The following is a 20,198-nucleotide window of genomic DNA, read 5'->3' as shown; positions in this document are numbered from 1 at the left end:
ACAACGCCGGCAGGCGTGCATTTATAATGAAGCTCCTGGGGAGCTCGGGCCAGGCCATGGAGCGCACTTCACTTTACCTATTGGAGGGCACCGCTCCCGATGTCTGTGCGACCTGCTCTGCCTCCGGCCCACTGTTTAAAAAGTTTGAGGACCCCTGGTCTAGGGGGTTCGCTTTTGTATTTCCAGTATATTGCATGTATATACTTCATTTTTATTATACACTGCCTCTGATAGGACCAGGGTTGACAACCGATTGCTGCCATTTATGATATTACACGGGGTGGTGATCCATCCTAAATTAGTGGTGTTATTTCATTGAAATGGTGTAAATGCAATTGATTACACCATCTAATTGGTTAACGGCCGATGGCATGAAGTGCTGGCGTGGTTTACAGCTCAACCAGTATAATTGCTGTATAATACAACCAATGGGCAGGGATCAGCTCCTGATTCATCTCCCTATCAGTCACCATTATGACATGTTCTTCAAAAATCAGGCAACATTATGATAAACTTGACTATTGTAATATAGTTAGGGGGATATCGTCACTCCTTGGGGAGAGACCACCATATAGGTGTGTGGAGACTTATTAAGCCTTTAGCACTCCACTTTGCAAGGGACCATGGGAAGAATATGCAAATCTGTCTTCCATGATGTAATTAGGAAGACAGAATCTCAGTGATATGGCCCAATAAAGGCTGCTCCCTTTAGCATCATGCTCGAACTTCCAAGAGGCCTTTGTTTTGCAATGATGCTGGGATTATCACCAGGCATAGTCTCTCAATCGAGGACGGACGTCATTGCTGTTATTGCATCTCATCGAGTTGAGTCTTTCCACACACTCAGAAGTGCACCTTTCTCTGCATCCGTTGTACTGATGATGGTCATGTTTTAACCGAAACATTTATGTTGGATGCCTTCAATAAATACATGATTTCTCTTCATCCTATCGAGTGTCAGAAAATTCCTTCTATATGGATATGGCGGCGAGATGCCTTTTCTGAGCACCTGAAGTTTATATACCAAGTGACAGATCATTATATCCAAGGTGACCTGTGAAGTCATGGCCAGAAGACCACCAAAAAGGAACCTGAGGACAGGCCTGTTTTAACACATTGGTGGGCCCAGTGCAAAGGTTTCATAAGTGACCCCTCCCATCACCACCACTTAGAAATACCTGACTTGCTCAAATTATGATGCCCCCTTAGTGGCTCTCACATAGTATAATGCCTCCCTATTGGCCCCATACAATATAATGTCCCCTTCCAACTATCCCCCATCTGCCTTCACAGCATAATGTCTCCATCTATCTGCCCCCACAGCATAATGTCTCCATCTATCTGCCCCCACAGCATAATGTCCCCTTCCAAGTGTACCCTGTCACGATTGCGCCAATGCCCAAGCAACTGTTGCACCGAATGCTGCTTGCACTTCTATGAAATGGGGTAGGAAAGCTGTCCCTAGTGCTACGACGGCTAACTAGGCCCTGCCTGCGGGTGTTGGTCAGCTGTATCCAAGCTAAGCTTGGCCCTGACAACTACTAGCTCTCTAAACACAAAGACCTGAAAGACAGGTGGGGTGAGAGCTGAACGAGGCTAGGGACTGGGATACTAGAGGCGGTCACCCCAAACGAAAGAATAGGTGCGGCTGCAAACAGAAACTACAAGGAAGAGACGTGCTGGAGACAAACAAACGCAGCACAACCATAAATACAACAGGATTAGAGGAGAGGACAAGTGGAGTGAATGAAGCCAGCCTTGAGCCTTATACAGACCCCGGAATAACTAGATCGGTTGCTGACAATGTCAAAACCTGAGGCTCACATCTACAGAGACACCAAGCCAGGTCGAGTATACACTGAGGCAGATATTCAACATCCAAATGAACAGCTCAGTGGTAAAGAAAACAACAATAGAGCCACAGGACACCGGCTCACAAACACCACCAGAAAATACACAATAATTGTACAAACAACTCAGGTCCTGAAACACCCACAGTTTAATGTCCCCCTCCCGTTGCCCCCAGTTTAATATCCCCCTCCAGCTCATCCCACACTATAATGTCCCTCTTCATTTGCTCCATATTTTATTGCCCCTCTCTAGTTGCCCCCACAATATTAGGTCCCTCTCCCACCAAGCAGTAAAACTAATCCTCACCTTCTTGAGATCCCTTACTGCACCACTACCATCTTCTCTCTTCTCTGCAAGACACATGAGCACAGACAAGACGTTAGGAGGCGCAATACTACGACGTCATTGTGCCATTCTGGGTTCAGACGACTTGTCTGTTGCCCTGTAAGTCAGCAAGTGTGTAGCACCTAGTGGCTTCCGGATGGCAGGAGGCCCCCAGCTTTACCACACACTTCAGCTGTCTTGGTGTCCTCCAGATACCGACACAGTTAAAAAAAAAAAAAAAATTGCATGTATTTATGGCGGCCGAAGGGTGGGTTAGAGAGCAGTGGCTTGTGAAGATCCTTCTCTGCTACAACAGCTATGGGTCATGGCTAAAATCAAGCAAATCTTAAGAAAAATTGCCACTGACTCTTTGCCACTGGGCACACTCCTTACTTCAGAGCGCTGTACGACGCGTAATAGATAATAAAAATTGTAATGTCGAAATCTAGATCCCTATTTTATCCTCTATTATAAGCAGAAATATGTAATAGAAAATTCACCTTGGGTGATACAACCACGCTGAAAATTTCAAAGTTTCAAAGATCTCAATTTGAGAAATACGCATAGATGTGCCTTAGGACTCAACATAGAAAAACATTATCTTCTTCTGTCATCTTCACATTCAGAACATTTGCTTGCAAACATTTTCAAAAACCAAAAAGCAATTACCCAGAATGAGAAAGTGAGCTGAATAATGCAAGATCTGAATAGTCACAAATAATTATACTCACAACTAAGTTTGAGACGGTTGTAATCTGATTACAAGACGGGGTAGAAAGCAGCTAAGCATCAGGACGCACCTCGCGAATATTTCCAAGATGTCTCTCGTGAGAGTCACCCAAGACTATGTAGCAGCTCTTATTGTATATTTCTGCTGATAGTGGTCACAATGTAGTAGGGCCCTTTCTAATTTTTTATGGGGCCGCATAGTTTTAGGGTTACCTACCAATGTGTTTTGTCAGGTTATCCAATAACAAGTGGATTTGCCACCTTAGGGTGCATGCACACTAGGTAACGCCGGGCGTGTATGAGAGCCGTACACGCCGGCATTACAGCAGACTGCCGAACACTTCCCATTCACTTCAATGGGAGCGCTCGTAACAGCGGCGTTTACGAGCGCTCCCATTGAAGTGAATGGGAAGTGCTCGGCAGCCCTGCTGTAACGCCGGCGTGTACGGCTCTCATACACGCCCGGCGTTACGTAGTGTGCATGCACCCTTACGTGAATTAATCAAAGCTTTTCTCATAATCTTAGTTTAATGGGAAATTGTAATAAGAGGATAAATGAGAAAGGTTCTCTATTCTTCTTCGTTAATTTGTTAAATTATACATTGAGTTTTCATAATTATTGTATTGTAGCAGCGATGTCAGGCAGGTTGAACATAACTAATCTGTGTTCACAATAGTCTAATTACTATTTACCCTAATTACGAAGAGTCATTCTCAGAATCACCTCTCAATGGTGAAGCTAAAATGTGAAACTTAACGAATCTCTTATCTTAATCATGTCCTCCTACAACAAAAAGAAAAGGTCTACATAAGTCCTCGGGTTGTCATCTTTGGTAAAGCTGGTTAAATTCAGTTCTGCTTTTGAAAAAATAACATAGTAATTAGAGATGAGTGAACAGTAAAATGTTCGAGGTTCGATATTCGTTTCGAGTAGCCCCTCAATATTCGACTACCTGAATCGAATATCAAACCCCATTATAGTCTATGGGGGGAAAATGCTCGTTTCAGGGTTAGGCAATGTTCGATCAAATTATACTTACCAAGTCCACGAGTGAGGGTCGGGCTGGATCCTCCGAGAAGTCTTCTCCTTGCAGCGTCCCCGCGGCGTCTTCCGGCTCTTCAATCACTCTGCCAGGCATCGGGCCTGGGCAGAGCCGACTGCGCATGCCTGCACTACAAGTGGACATGCGCAGTCGGCTCTGCCCAGGCCCGATGCCTGGCAGAGTGAATGAAGAGCCGGAAGACGCTGCGGGGAAGCTGCACGGAGAAGACTTCTAAAGGTAGGAGAAGAACCAGCATTGATTGGCCGACTATATAGCATTCCGCCAATCAATGCTGGTTCTGCATCAAACTTTTACATTCGAACAGCGAGTGGTACTCGATCGAGTACTACTCACTCATCTCTAATAGTAATCAATATGGCCGCCTTTATAGCTACTGTGAGGGCTTCCCAGATACATGATCTGACAAATCTGCTAACTTATGTATCACACTTGTAACACTAGATAAAGTCAGATTTAGATATATCTATTGCTTTCTTGTTATAGCGCCCCCAGGTGTTCTTTTGTATCCACTTCTAATATGCTGATAGTTGATGGACTGACTGGCTGACCAGATGAAATACTCCAGTGCCCGTGTACAAGAGGGTCCAGATGGCGGAATTGAGATACTAACGCCAAGTTGACACTTTTATCAATCTGCTTGTCTTTCTGGTCTGTCAGGGTACCAGAACAACAGACAAGCAGATTGCTACAATTGAGGTTACATGCGGTGACCAATGGGCCCCATTGAGTGCCCGTTATTTTAAAACTGAAACTGGTGGAGGAAAAAGGAGGCATTGCAATGGGAGTCAACTCTGGTGCAATTGTGAATATATCCTGAACCTTATCCTATCACCTTGCCATTTGGCTTAGAACAGAACCAAGAAAGAGAAGATCATAGTTAGAATTTTTTTATATTGTTAGTAGCTTTGTTAGACCCCAGTGTATAATAATTGGGGACCTTGGAGTTGACATCAAGATGCTTGTGCTTCAGTGGTGACCCAGGGACCACTGACATCAAAAGGCTGGAAGAGGCCTAAGAAGGAACACTGGACCCAACAAATGAGCCCAGGAGAGATGAGGGAAGGTGAGTATGGGGGTTTATAATGTTTGTGCTTATTATTATATTCCAGAGTATATTAGTGGTGGGTAAATATTGTGAATAGAGATGGGTGAATGTCATGAGATTTGTTTCTACTAATATTTGTGAAGTTTGGCCCTCAAAACTCCAAACTATAATAAGTGGAGGCCCAGGGAGGTGAGTAAAAATTATAAATAGTTGCCTCACCTCTACTAGGCATCCTCTTCCAGTATCTGGCTGATATGAAACACCCCAGGGGTCACTGCTGAGGTCCAATCATGGTCACATGAGGCTCGTCAATGTCAAAGGCTCGCCACTTTTACCCAACCTACAGAGGATGCCAGGGGACCATCGGACATTGCCAAAATGCCAGGAGAGGTGAGTATAACTGTTATTTTTATTCCCTTCCTTGAGCCTCCAAAGAATATAATAGTGTTTCATAGGTGAAGAACCACAAAACTTTTGGGTTGAAAAATTTGGGTTGAATCTAGTTTAAACTGAATTGTTTCAATCAACCCTAATTGTGAATCTTCACGGACAACATATTTGTATTGTGACAAATTATTTCTAAAGTCACCATTAGGGTTGAGCTGATCTTGAGATTTCAGGATCGTTTTTAAAATCTGATTTTCGATCATTTTCCAGCCGATCTCGATTGTGAAATTTGCTCGATCGCCGATCGGGATCCAATCTTTCCAGATCGCTGAACCCTAGTCAATGCTTCTCTATGGGAAAAGTCACTTTTAGGGTTGAGCCAATCTTGAGATTACAGGATCGTTTTTAAAATCCGATTTTCGATCCAGATCGTGAAATTTGCTCGATCGCTGATCGGGATGTGATCTTTCCTGATCCTGATCGCTCAACCCTAGTTACCATCCAAAGGTATTATCTTCTAATGGGCCATTATTGTAACAGAGCCTGGGAACCTGAACCCCCTGGAGAAGACTCTGGAACTCTGGTAGGCCTATGTGATCCTGAACATTACTGTGCCTTTTATAAGAATGTACAATGACTGTATATTTGGGGAAAGTCTCAGTCTTTTCAATTAGTTGTATAATTATATGGTATTGTTTTCCGGCTTCTTCACAACTTCATATAGTGAATGTAACCAGTGCTATCAGTAACAAGAGTGCATTACTGAGAATCAATACAAGATGACAATGTATTTTTATCAGAGCCCTCTGAATCAGCATATATTTGCTGCTCTCAATTTTTAACATTCAACAAAGCTCTGCAGAAAACCATGAAAAGCGTCTCCTTTACATGGAACAATGACTGAACTTTTTGATTACTCTTCAATTTCTTCTTACACAATGAGCTGCAAGTTATTGACCTAATTCCAATCATTTCTATTGTCGGAAGGGCTTTCTTCTTTTGCCATTATTGGACCATTGAAATGATTGATTTAGCTATTTAAGACTAACTCCCCACCTTCGTATGAATGGAGCTCTTCCGTCTAAAAAGAACCTATTGCCAGGTTTGGGGTCCCTGAACAACCATCAAGTTCATATGCCTCTGGGTTTTAGAATCCCATCACTGACAATTTTATTCCCATCCATCCCCTGATTTTTCCAATGAATGTGTCGTCAAAAGATGGTTTCATTTTCAAACCAAGTCTTTATGTTTTTAGGAATTTTTGATGATTTTATTTTTCATTTTCCATGTCACTATCTGTATAAAAAATTTTTTTTAAAAAAGACAACCACATAGCCCAGTAAAAGACTAAGAGACCGGCACTTGCCAATTCTGTAGTCTTTTTCTGTGCAGCATTCAGGTCACTTATATCTCAGACTGGATTACAATAAAGGATAAAACCTCATAGGCAAAATCATTGCAACCAATACTGACAATAGATAATGCCGCAACCTATCTGCACCCCTCCCTGCACAGAGCATGTCTAGAAAACTTTACTCATTGAGTAACTTACAGACTATTGCTGCCTATGACCATTAGACTGCTGTAAAGCATATCACTAAATCTTGTTAATAGGGCAGAGAAAAACCTCAAGTAAGTTGGCTGCCAAATAATCATGTACAGTAAATAGAATAAAAATGTTAGGATAGCAGATGCAGTTCAGAGGCAAAGTAAGAACCAGTGCTAGTTATACCGATTAAAATGGTTAACCCGGCACCGTGTGTTCAACACCCCACTCGGCCGCACCAACTCCAACCCCACAAGGGTGTTCACCAGTACACAGGTGGTGGGGATGGACTTGGCTGCACTGTTGGGCAGAGCGGTACAGGTTGGGAAACTCCAAACACACAGCGCACCACAAATCATGGCACACCAGACACTGAGACGCTTACCAGCAGACGTTTCGGGTTGTGGTGTTGATCCAGGGAATCGGAAGGCTGAAGCAGGTGGTGGGAGAGAGAAAATCATAGTCGTACGGTCCAGGTCATCAGCAAGAGGGCAATGCAGTACAGAGGGAAGTCCAAATCGAACGTCAGGCAGGCCGAGTCGGTAACAGGAACGGTAGCGGAGAACAAAGCAGAGTTCAAAGGAGAGCCCTCCTTAAATAGGCTCCGGCCTGCCGCTTGGCTGAAACCAGAAGTCACCTTCCAGCTTTGGAAGAGACTGGCAACCCCCGCACAATGCTGCAGAGGCCTGAGACCCTCCAGATCTCAGGATCCGGAAGCGGGAACTTGAGAGACCAGCGGGCAAAGGGCCGGCAGCCTCTGCACAGCTCTGTCGAAGCTCCGGTCCTCCTCCTCCTCCTAACAAAAAAAATCTACAATCTGAAAATAAAAGCAGATTATAAAAAAGTCATAAATTTCACCGATGTTAATAAATACATTTTGTGGGGAACCACTCAGGTAGATGCTTGTAGCAGTGCAGGAAAAAGGGACATAGACACTGGATTGCACACGAGTTCAGGCTTTAAGGGGCATTCACACTGAGTAACGCCGGGCGTGTATCACAGCCGTACACACCGGCGTTACGGCAGACTGCTGAACACTTCCCATTCACTTCAATGGGAGCGCTCGTAACAGCGGCGTTTACGAGCGCTCCCATTGAAGTGAATGGGAAGTGTTCGGCAGTCTGCCGTAATGCCGGCGTGTACGGCTGTGATACACGCCCGGCGTTACTCCGTGTGAATTCCCCCTTATTCACATGTAACGCATACACTGCTTTTGCAAAGCCACAGGATGAACAAAACAAAAACCTTTCTCGGCTGAGCACTAACTTAAACGTAAGCAAACTTTTCCCTGACTATACAGGAGACTGGCTACCAGTCTCCCACCTTGGCAACAACAACGGGTGGCACAGTACCTGCTTTGGAGGTCCGTTCTGGACAGGTCAGCTTTGTCAGTGTGGTGCCACAGTCCTAGTCCTCACACACAGACTGTTATTAGGGCCTGATTAGTCAGCTGACCTCCCTGGTGTGAATCTTTACCATACACCCTTTAGCTGCCTGGCTGGAATGTACCTGTCTTCCTAGACCACACCCTTCACTCTCTCACAATTTAAACAATAGTCATACATTCTTTTTAAGTTTAAAAAAATCAAATTTGCCAGGAACTTGGACAATAAAACAAGGCATATAGAAGGATATGCTGGTGGATTAAAGGTTCAAAATGTAGTAAAAGATTCCCCTTATGGCCTCAAGTAAATGATTAGGGGCCTTAAATGTGTAGTCCAGTTTCAGTAATGTTATTGTTGCAGTTTTCATGCAAGGTCTCACAAAAGTAGGAGCTGGCTGATAACAGCAAGCAATAGAGACAGCTATTTAAATTCAACACAGCACTACAAGCCAAGACAGACCCTCAGACGCTTTTACTAGCAACAACTGCAAAGCCAGATGGACTTTAGCTCAACCTGAAGGTTTGAATTTTCACCAACAGAAGGCTGCACCAATGAGTCATACAACATGGGTCAGAACCAGAAGAGGACTTCAGATGCTAAATCAGAAGACAGAAGCGATATCCAGAAGCAGGCCAAGGGTCAAATCTGAGCAGGCACATCAAAGGCAGAATCAGCAGGCAATAGAAAATCCAAAAAGCAAGCCAAGGGTGAGAAAAATGCAAACATGAATACATAGAAGTTGGAGAGCCAAACTAGAAAATAGAACAATTAGTTGGAGCCTGTATCAAGAGAAAGGGGCCTTATATAGGCCTCCTCAGCTGCTAATTGAACCAACACAGGAAATTCTAAAACTGCAGAAACCTCCCAGGTTAACACAGTAACATTAAAGGTAAAGCAGCCAGATTGAGAATCCTGACAGTACCCCTCCCCACATACACCTTTTATGAGGGAGCACCAGACTCTTAACTTTCAAAACAGATCTCCAAATATTATCATAGCAGATTTTACCCATAAAATTAGTTTTTCTTCCATAAACAGGCTGGGATTTTCTCGGGTGCGACTGGTCCTGATCCCAGACTGTATACAGATTCATCAGACTCCATCTCAGAACTTTTTTCTGTGCAGGCGGAAAGAGAATCAATACAAGGAGAATTAGTGCAAGTAACATCAACAGAGCCATTGGCCTTATTAGAAGACCCAAGTGGCAGAGAGTTATTACACGTCTCAGTGGAATTATCTACAGAATCCAGAACGTCTTTAGGTAAAGACAAGACATCACAAGATAGAGTAGTGACCGGCAAGGGAAAACAAAAAGTATTACATTTAGAGCTCCATTTAACCAGCTCCCGTTTTTCTCAGTCAAGTATTGGATTATGGGAGCGTAACCAGAGGAAGCCCCAACACAATGTCAGAAGGTAAATTATCTAGAATAGGGACATAAATAAGAATGTAGTCTATTCTCAGTGTCATTGGTGCATTTTTTTATGGCGATCACTAAACTTCTGGACAGCCCATCAGAGGGTGCTGATGGCAACATATAAAACAAAATGGTGGTAGAGGCCCAGGGGGGTCAACAGTGCTGAAAATAATGAGCTAGGGTTAGGTTATAAGGAGCAATGTTACATACCTGTTTCAGGTCCAACAATGTCACTTAACTCCAACCCCTCTCTTTACAACTTCTCCTCCTGTCCTAGTGGCATCTGGTTGCGATCTCACTCAGGGGCCAACTCATAATGTCTCAGACAGAACTGTTAGGAATCTCAATATCTGTACTTCTGCCTCTCCTTTTTGCATCCATCATTCCCTTCAGTGCAGCACAGCTCACAGCTGTTACTTTAAGGGCTCGTTCACACGGGGGGCGGTGGGGCGGATTTTGACCATATTTTGACTCGGGGAGCCAAGTCAAAATATGGTCAAAACCCGCCTGCCAAGATGTCGTGGTCGCAGCTTCCCCCACCCCAGAGTCGGCTCAAATGAATGGGCCGATGCCGGAGATTGCAGCTGTCAGGCGGAACCCGTGGCTCTTCTGCCTGAAGAAAGGGCAGCTCGCTTCCGATAGCGGAAAAAAGAACGCTAGTGGTCTCCATAGACCACTATCGTGAAGGGGCGGATTATGACGTGGATTCCACTGTCAAAATCTGCCCCTTTGGCCCCGTGTGAACTAGCCCTAAGGTTGCCTACCAGTGAAGATCTGGTTGGGTCTGCTCAGCCAGTTAGAGTTTTGAGACATAGAGCAAATTTAGAGAGCACTCATTGTCCAATCCTGTGCTAAGGCAGGGTATTTAAACTTAGCATTGAGAGGTATCATATAATGCTAGGAAATTGCTTTACTACAGCAATTCTATAACATGGGCGTTAACTTTCTAAGGGCTCGTTCAGACTGAGTTTTTTGGCGGTGGACTTTGATGCGAAATCCTCCTCAAAATCCACTGCCAAAACCGGCTCCCATTGACTTCAATGGGAGCTGGTCGCTTCTTTATTCCACTAGCTAGTAGCGGAAAAAGAAGCAAAATGACCCTTCTCACCGTGATTCTCCCTCCTGATTAGGCCAATTCATTTGCCGCGACGGGATGCCGGTGCACTGCAGTGCATCCCATTGCAGCTAGCCGCACATAATTTTCACACGTGGAATGCAAATTCCACCATATGAACATACTCTAAGGCACTGCCAAGTTGTTAGTTTTCCTATAGTTTTTCCCAATCTGGGGTTTTGTTTATTCCTCAACCACTGGATTACTATCGGACTCTTCTACAAGGTCTTACTGCCAACAAACCCTTGCTTTATTACTAGAGATGAGTGAGTAGTTAAATACTCGATATTCGATATTCGTTTTGAGTAGCTCCTCAATATTCGACTACTTGAATCGAATATCGAATTCTATTATACTCTATGGGGGAAAAATGCTCACCTAAACTTCATTGCAAACTCAACTCTGCAATATATTCACTGTATCAGCTGTGCCATGTGATAGATTGATACAGCCGATAGATAGATGACGCCTTTACTGCAACCCGCTGTCACCTAATTACACTGATATGATAATGATCATTTCTATGCTGTCAGTGACAGCTCAGAGATGTCTTATACACTGATATGTTTATTGTATTCAATTATTTGGATAAAACCCTTTCGTTTAACTCATTGGTATTGTTGGATTTTCTACATATCTGTTTCCAAATCCGCCAAATGTTAATGTATTTAGACATTTCATTATTTCGCTGCCAGCTCTTTAAATGATATGAGTATTTAATTTCCAATTAGATTTTGCTCTCCAAATGTGATTGCGATTCCTCGGGTTATTAATGGATCGTGTTGCTGGAGGAGATGGGGCTGAGTTTTGTCAAAATGCTTCATTTTCTACTCTCGCAAAGTAAATACAAGAAAAATTGTCTTCTACGGTTTTGCCTCATTTAAGTTAAATTTAATTTTACTGCAAAATTCATCTCCAAGTGATTATTTATCGCCCCTACTCTACATTCCTCCGAATTGCAAATACACAGGATTATTAAAGTTATAGTTAGGAAATGTAGAATTCTAAGTTGCTATAAAAAAAAAAGATATATATTTGCCCAATGAAAAAACTGATAGCAATAATAATTGTAATAGCAAAACTCATAGTAATGTGTAACTTAAATTTTGTCTCTGGATGTGCTTGGTGGGGTCTTCCAATGCCCTTCCAATGTTCTTCCTGGTGTTTCAGTTTTGCCTATAGTGTGTATTGACCTTTCATAAACTTTAAGGGTAAGTTCAGACGGGTTTTTTTTTGACCGGAACCTGAGGCAGAGGACGCCTCAGGTTCCGGTCCAAAATACGGGTAGCCGCGACTGAATGCCGGTGCACTGCATCCAGTCATGCACTCCGCTCTGGATTAGCCCCAATGAATGGGCCTAGTCAGGAGGAGGGAGTGTCTTCAGGCGGATGTCGCGAGGCGAATGAGCATCTTACATCTTACTACACCTGACTGGCTCCCATTGAAATCAATGGGAGCCATATTTTTGGTCAGGATTTTGAGGTGGATACAGCCTCAAAATCCTTACCAAAAATCTCTGTGTGAACCTACCTTAAACCTTGCTGTCAGATCCTAGCCAATGTCCTTCACCTGCGGGGTATTTCAGGCAGCTTGTCCCATGGCAGAGCCGTAACTTGAAGTTCCTGAGCCCCAACGCCAAATCTGTAATGGGGCCCCTACTTTCTTTGTACCCTTTAGAATAAAGTTGTATTTTGTACCAATGGTATATTTTGTATCAAAGGTACCTATAGAGCCCCCTCAGGGTCTAGGGCCTAGTAGTAACTGCTACCACTGTACCCCCTATAGATATTCCATTTCCAACAGCAATCTGAGCAAAGAGCCTTCTAACTTGCTTGTGTGTCTGTCTTTCTGTACTCTACCTGTTCACCCATTACTTGAGCTCAAATTTGTCTCTTGTATCTGATTTTGTGCCACCAGCCCTGATAATTGCTTTGATTGCCATGATGAATGTATTCTGCCAGCCCTTATCTTGGACTGTATCTTGACTACTCTCTTGCCTATCCTTCAGTGCTATACACTTGCCGCAACCCGGTGGAGGAGACCGGCAGATGGCTGTGCCATCGGCAAGGCTGAGCACACTCCTCCTACACCCCAATCCCACTCCAGGGCTGGACACAGTCGAGGGAGGTCCTGCAGCACTACCAGATGTTGGTGGTAGTAGCAATAGTATTCCCTCGGGGTACTTCTAGTTGGGAGAGGGGACTTCTCTTACCTGAACAGGTGTAGTGGTGTTCAGAATGGCCCTGATGTTTTGCAGGCACACTCAGAAGTTCAGGTTGCAGTGAAACCAGGTAACCGTTTATTAACTGGAACAATCAGCAAACAATCAGCAAACCAGCTACTTGACAATGGGGGTTGTAGTTCACTGTTCAAACCCCAGCCTTGGTTACTCCTCCTCTCATACGACTCCTAGCCAGATGTTAGGGCTAGTAGTAGAACAGGAAGCTCTGACAGGGATTCTCGGCACCAGGATACTAGGCTTGAATAGGTTCCTCTTGTCAGAGTCCTCTGTAGTTCCTCATGACACGGCAGACAAAAGTCCAGGCAAATGTGCTCTTGCTGCAGGGCAGTTCCTGGAAGAGCTTGGGGCAGTAAACGATGCTCCTTGGGGCTGTAATGGTCGACCATTGGCCCAGAGTGCAGCTGTGGTGCAGGACAGCTCTGCACACTTCCAATGCTAATTCTCAACTGACTCTCTAGACCAAGGGTCAACATGGAGACAGGGCTCCTAAAACCCCGACCAGTGGCCTGTGATAGGCCAGGGCTGTACCAAAGCAAGAGAAGGTAAGAGAAGATTAGCCTTTCTTAAGGCTATTCCTTCGTGTTAGAGAGAAAAAAAAGGGGTATCCAATAAGAGAATCCCTTTAAATTATAAAATTTTTGTTGCTTACTGTAAAATATTTGCACAACTTTCTCTGTACTTACTGCTCCAGTCCTCCAGATCAGGAGCTGCTCTTTCACAGAGGTTGGTCCTGATCGTTGGACCATCTCCATAACATCCATGTAACCAAAAGAACATTTACCCAGGGTTGTCTTGATGAGACAATCCTCTAAAACATTACATTGTATCCCTTTAATTCTCCCCCGACCCTCATGAGCCGTTTGAGTAATAAACCTTTGTAATAAACTATACAGCATACAGAAGCAGAAATTTACTTCCATTCTGTAATGAGAATTATCTGGCAAAATACGGGCGACGTAAATCAATGCAATCTTGCTTAGTTGTTTCTGTTTGATGTAAGTGTTTAATCAATGTAAGTACAGCCCAGCAGAATTCAATTAAAGGAACCTGACAACGCGGCAATAAAGGCTTAATTTTATGTTAACTGTTGTCACCCAAAATTATATAAATTGTGTACGGTAAAGTGGAAACCATTGTAGGAGAATAGGAGAATTCTGCAGGAAGAGCGGGTGAAGGATGGCGGGCTTATTCTACGTGACAGGTTACTGCTGATCACCAAACTGGTTCAGAAGTAATAAAAATCACTCTCACTTGTTGGGAATGAAAAATCAATAATTCACAAGCACAAATAAAAGCTATAACTCAGAATCCCGCTCTCATTTATTCAGTGCCGCATTTTCAGAAGGCAAGAAACGGCTCGATAAATTCTGTTAGAAGGGTCCCTCAATGACCGACTGATCCCAGGGTGTCCCCGCTGCAATGAGTGGGAGAATTTTATATACTGATTTACATATAGATGTTACTCATCACTTATTTCCAAACAGCTGGTTGTGATTCTGGCTGTCACTTGTTTTAATCTGATATTTCTGGTCTCCACTTCTACTGTAGATGTTAAATGAGATATTATCATTCTAGGTTGTTGCTGTTCAATTGGTCATTCACGTGACGGCACCTTCAGATGACATCAGGGATGATGGCCTGTTTGAAAAGAATCCTGTACTGGCCCTTGTTCATGTATATCACTATTCTGTTTGACTACTGGCTCTGATCCTGACCTCCACCTTGATCCTGACACCAGCCTTGCCTCGTATGCCCAGTATGTCTGGTTCTGACTAGGGTTGAGCCAATCTTGACTTTTCAGGATCGATTTTGAAATCCGATATCCGATCATTTTTCATTCGAACCCGATCTCGATCCCAATTCTGATACCAATGCAAGTCAATGGGATTTTTTTAATAATCGGAGATCGGATTTTAAAAACAATCCTATTCACTATACAGCATGGAATCTAACAATTGAACGCTTTAATTGTTAGAATCCACACTGTGTAGTGATTTTTTTAAATCACTAAGTAGCCAGAGGATTTTTTTTTAATCCTCTGGCTACTTAGTCCCCCCTGGTGTCCACTTACCTGCAGAGATGGCTGGTCCGGTGCCCGGTGTTCTCGTTCTACTTCACCTCGCTGCCCCCTCCCTGCCAGGTTAGGAAAGTATGGGCGGGTCAGGAGAGTGTGGGTGGGTACTGGGAGGGGAGACGTCACATCTACCTGCCCACACTCTCCTAAGCCACAAGCCCCGCCTTCTTCCTAGCTCTTTAACACTAACCTGTGAGGCGGGGGCAGTGAGGCGAAGAAAAACAAGAACACCGGGCACCTGACCAGCCATCTCTGCAGGTAAGTAGCTACTAGCTAGTCTCCCATTAGAATGAATGGACGCAGCCGGCACGCAGAGGGTTAAGGCTGTGTGCCGACTGCTTCCATTCATTCCTATGGAACTGCAGCAGAGCCTTCACACTGACTATACACTCCGCTCAGAATGAGCGGAGCGTATACTCAGTGTGAAGGCTAACATTATTAGCTTTTCCAACAATGCTTGGCCAGTAGCAAGGCATTGTGGGAAATAATCACTGATCTCGATCCCACCTAAAAAGATAGTGTTCAGAATTATGATCGCAAAATTTTCTCGATCACCGATTGGAATCCGATCTTTTCCGAACACGATCGCTCAACCCTAGTTCTGACTTCTGGCTCACCCGACTATGTTCTTGGTTATTGTGGCCTTTTGATTTTGGTGGACAATAAACTTTATCTTTAGTGAGTCGGCTGTTGCCAAGGCAAATGCATCAAAAGAGGCATGGATGGCTATGTCAAGAACATTGATATGCCTCTATACAGATCACTTGTATGGCCACACTTAGACTATAGTGTGCTATTTCAGGCCCCTGCGTACAAGAACTTTGTAACTGAGCTAGAGAGAGTGCAGAGATGGGCGACCAAGATTATTAGGGGAATGGGTGGATTGGAATACGGTGACAGATTAACAAACTTGGGGTTATTCAGTATAGTAAAAAGACATATACAGGGGAATCTAATAACATTGTAGAAATAGATGAAGGGACAGCACAAAGAACTTTCTAAGGATCTTTTTACTCCTAGGCCAGTGATAGTGACGAGGCGATATCTTCTACGTCTAGAAGAGAGAACATTTCACCAGCAACATAGACGGGGATTCTTTACAGTACGAACAGCGAGGCTATTGGACTCTGCACCGGGAAGTGGTGATGGTGGACTCATTGAGAAAGTTCAAAGAGGGGCTGGATGCCTTTCTTGGGCAGAGAAATATTACAGGTTATGGGTTTTAGATTTTGGTAAAGACAAGTTGGTCCAAGGTTTTATACTGATTGCTGGATTTGGAGTATGGAAGGAATTTTTTTCCTTGACATGGAGCAATTGGCATCAGCCTTATGGTTTATTTTTTACTTCCTCTGGGTCAACACTGTAGGGTAATAGGTTGGACCTGATGGACCTGTGTCTTTATCCAACCTAACCTACTATGTAGCTATCTGTGTAATATTCTCATCAAAACCTCAACTTTGCTCTTCCATACACTATTGCACTATCACCATCACGTCCACAAATCTTTGAATATTTTAGGGACAGAAACCTGGGAATCCTACTGCAACAAAAGCCATACTTCTTTCCAGCAGTTATGGGTGAAGACCATGAGAATCCTTAGTCACTGCACTAGATCTTGCCTGCATTAAATGGACTGTGCCTTCCAGAACCCACATTTCAGTGTGTGATGGTAACAATAGATATGAGTTTATTGGTAGTGGTAGCAATCTGTGGTGAGGTCCCCCTACTGGTGACTTCTGATAGAAAGAATCTTTGCAGGTCAGAATGGTTTAAAAAACATTAAAGAAGCTCTGGTGCTTCAGGTCCCCCATTGGTCTCTACTGCCTCATCCCTCCCGACACACAGGACCTCCTCTGCCAGGGATTGACTGAGCAGCATTCCCTTTGTGTTGAGAGGGGTTGGGAAGTGGAAGCCAATGAAGGGCCTAGGCAAAGTCAGCATGAAAGCAATGGAGATCAGTGAGGTGTGTATTGTTAAAGTACTGACGTAGGAGAAGGGATTTAACCAAATGCCATCCATATACTCTTGAAACAACCTGCACACTGTCTTGTACTTTGGGGTTTGAGAGTCAAGTCAGTTTCTTGCTGCAGAATCAGCCAATTTTGTCCTGCGGTACTTCCCACAGACAGTTTTGAACAGTGAAACAGACATAAGTCTCAGGATTTTTGTTCCAGTATAAATTAGTCTAAGCGATTTCATCCTTTGAGATCAATAACGCACCAAGACTCATGGTTGGTGGCTTAGAAGCAGACACAAGATGACAATGTGCTTCATCAGGATTTAATACACTTAATACAGGACATGAACTTGCTTCCAAATCTCCCTGTTAGAAGGAAATTCCCCAATTCTCACAAGTAGCTTAACTACCTTTGAAATATTAAAACGAGAACAATTCTCCAATCTAACAACCTTCTCGTATAAATAAGGATTACAGTAGGCACTCAGAGCCGAAAATTCCCCAGTCGGGTTGCTCGAAACTTACAATGTGAAGACTGACTGAAAGTAAGGGTTTTTCTCTATGTGATGTACAGAAGAAAGCAATGTGGTCAGGTAAAGTGGCCATGTACAAGCTTCGTAAGACTAAGGTCACACATAGGTGTCATCAAAGAAAAAGAGGCTGAAATCATCCGGTATCTCATCATGAGTTTTGGGTAGAGACTAGTTGCATTACACTATATACAGTCATTACTAGAGATGAGCGAACAGTGTTCTATCGAACACATGTTCGATCGGATATCAGGGTGTTCGCCATGTTCGAATCGAATCGAACACCACGTGGTAAAGTGCGCCAAAATTCGATTCCCCTCCCACCTTCCCTGGCGCCTTTTTTGCACCAATAACAGCGCAGGGGAGGTGGGACAGGAACTACGACACTGGGGGCATTGAAAAAAATTGGAAAAAGTCATTGGCTGCCGAAATCAGGTGACCTCCATTTTAGACGAATAGTGGATTTCAAATCCGGGTCATATGAGAATGTGAACTTTGTGACTATGAGACAGGGATAGCTGTACAGGCAGGGATAGCTAGGGATAACCTTTATTTAGGGGGGAATGTTATTAAAAATAACTTTTTGGGGCTCTATCGGGTGTGTAATTGTGATTTTTGTGAGATAAACTTTTTCCCATAGGGATGCATTGGCCAGCGCTGATTGGCCGAATTCCGTACTCTGGCCAATCAGTGCTGGCCAATGCATTCTATTAGCTTGATGAAGCAGAGTGTGCACAAGGGTTCAAGCGCACCCTCGGCTCTGATGTAGCAGAGCCGAGGCTGCACAAGGGTTCAAGCGCACCCTCGGCTCTGATGTAGGAGAGCCGAGGGTGCACTTGAACCCTTGTGCACCCTCAGCTCTGCTACATCAGAGCCGAGGGTGCGCTTGAACCCTTGTGCACACTCTGCTTCATCAAGCTAATAGAATGCATTGGCCAGCGCTGATTGGCCAATGTATTCTATTAGCCTGATGAAGTAGAGCTGAATGTGTGTGCTAAGCACACACATTCAGCTCTACTTCATCGGGCTAATAGAATGCATTGGCCAGCGCTGATTGGCCAGAGTACGGAACTCGACCAATCAGCGCTGGCTCTGCTGGAGGAGGCGGAGTCTAAGATCGCTCCACACCAGTCTCCATTCAGGTCCGACCTTAGACTCCGCCTCCTCCGGCAGAGCCAGCGCTGATTGGCCGAAGGCTGGCCAATGCATTCCTATGCGAATGCAGAGACTTAGCAGTGCTGAGTCAGTTTTGCTCAACTACACATCTGATGCACACTCGGCACTGCTACATCAGATGTAGCAATCTGATGTAGCAGAGCCGAGGGTGCACTAGAACCCCTGTGCAAACTCAGTTCACGCTAATAGAATGCATTGGCCAGCGCTGATTGGCCAATGCATTCTATTAGCCCGATGAAGTAGAGCTGAATGTGTGTGCTAAGCACACACATTCAGCACTGCTTCATCACGCCAATACAATGCATTAGCCAGTGCTGATTGGCCAGAGTACGGAATTCGGCCAATCAGCGCTGGCTCTGCTGGAGGAGGCGGAGTCTAAGGTCGGACCTGAATGGAGACTGGTGTGGAGCGATCTTAGACTCCGCCTCCTCCAGCAGAGCCAGCGCTGATTGGTCGAGTTCCGTACTCTGGCCAATCAGCGCTGGCCAATGCATTCTATTAGCCCAATGAAGTAGAGCTGAATGTGTGTGATTAGCACACACATTCAGCTCTACTTCATCAGGCTAATAGAATACATTGGCCAATCAGCGCTGGCCAATGCATTCTATTAGCTTGATGAAGCAGAGTGTGCACAAGGGTTCAAGCGCACCCTCGGCTCTGATGTAGCAGAGCCGAGGCTGCACAAGGGTTCAAGTGCACCCTCGGCTCTCCTACATCAGAGCCGAGGGTGCGCTTGAACCCTTGTGCAGCCTCGGCTCTGCTACATCAGAGCCGAGGGTGCGCTTGAACCCTTGTGCACACTCTGCTTCATCAAGCTAATAGAATGCATTGGCCAGCACTGATTGGCCAGAGTACGGAATTCGGCCAATCAGCGCTGGCCAATGCATTCTATTAGCCCGATGAAGTAGAGCTGAATGTGTGTGCTAAGCACACACATTCAGCACTGCTTCATCACGCCAATACAATGCATTAGCCAGTGCTGATTGGCCAGAGTACGGAATTCGGCCAATCAGCGCTGGCTCTGCTGGAGGAGGCGGAGTCTAAGATCGCTCCACACCAGTCTCCATTCAGGTCCGACCTTAGACTCCGCCTCCTCCAGCAGAGCCAGCGCTGATTGGCCGAATTCCGTACTCTGGCCAATCAGCACTGGCTAATGCATTGTATTGGCTTGATGAAGCAGTGCTGAATGTGTGTGCTTAGCACACACATTCAGCTCTACTTCATCGGGCTAATAGAATGCATTGGCCAGCGCTGATTGGCCGAATTCCGTACTCTGGCCAATCAGCACTGGCTAATGCATTGTATTGGCTTGATGAAGCAGTGCTGAATGTGTGTGCTTAGCACACACATTCAGCTC

Source organism: Leptodactylus fuscus, chromosome 3, assembly GCF_031893055.1.
Source record: "Leptodactylus fuscus isolate aLepFus1 chromosome 3, aLepFus1.hap2, whole genome shotgun sequence".
NCBI lineage: Eukaryota > Metazoa > Chordata > Amphibia > Anura > Leptodactylidae > Leptodactylus > Leptodactylus fuscus.
Note: the sequence above shows the minus strand (reverse complement) of the source record.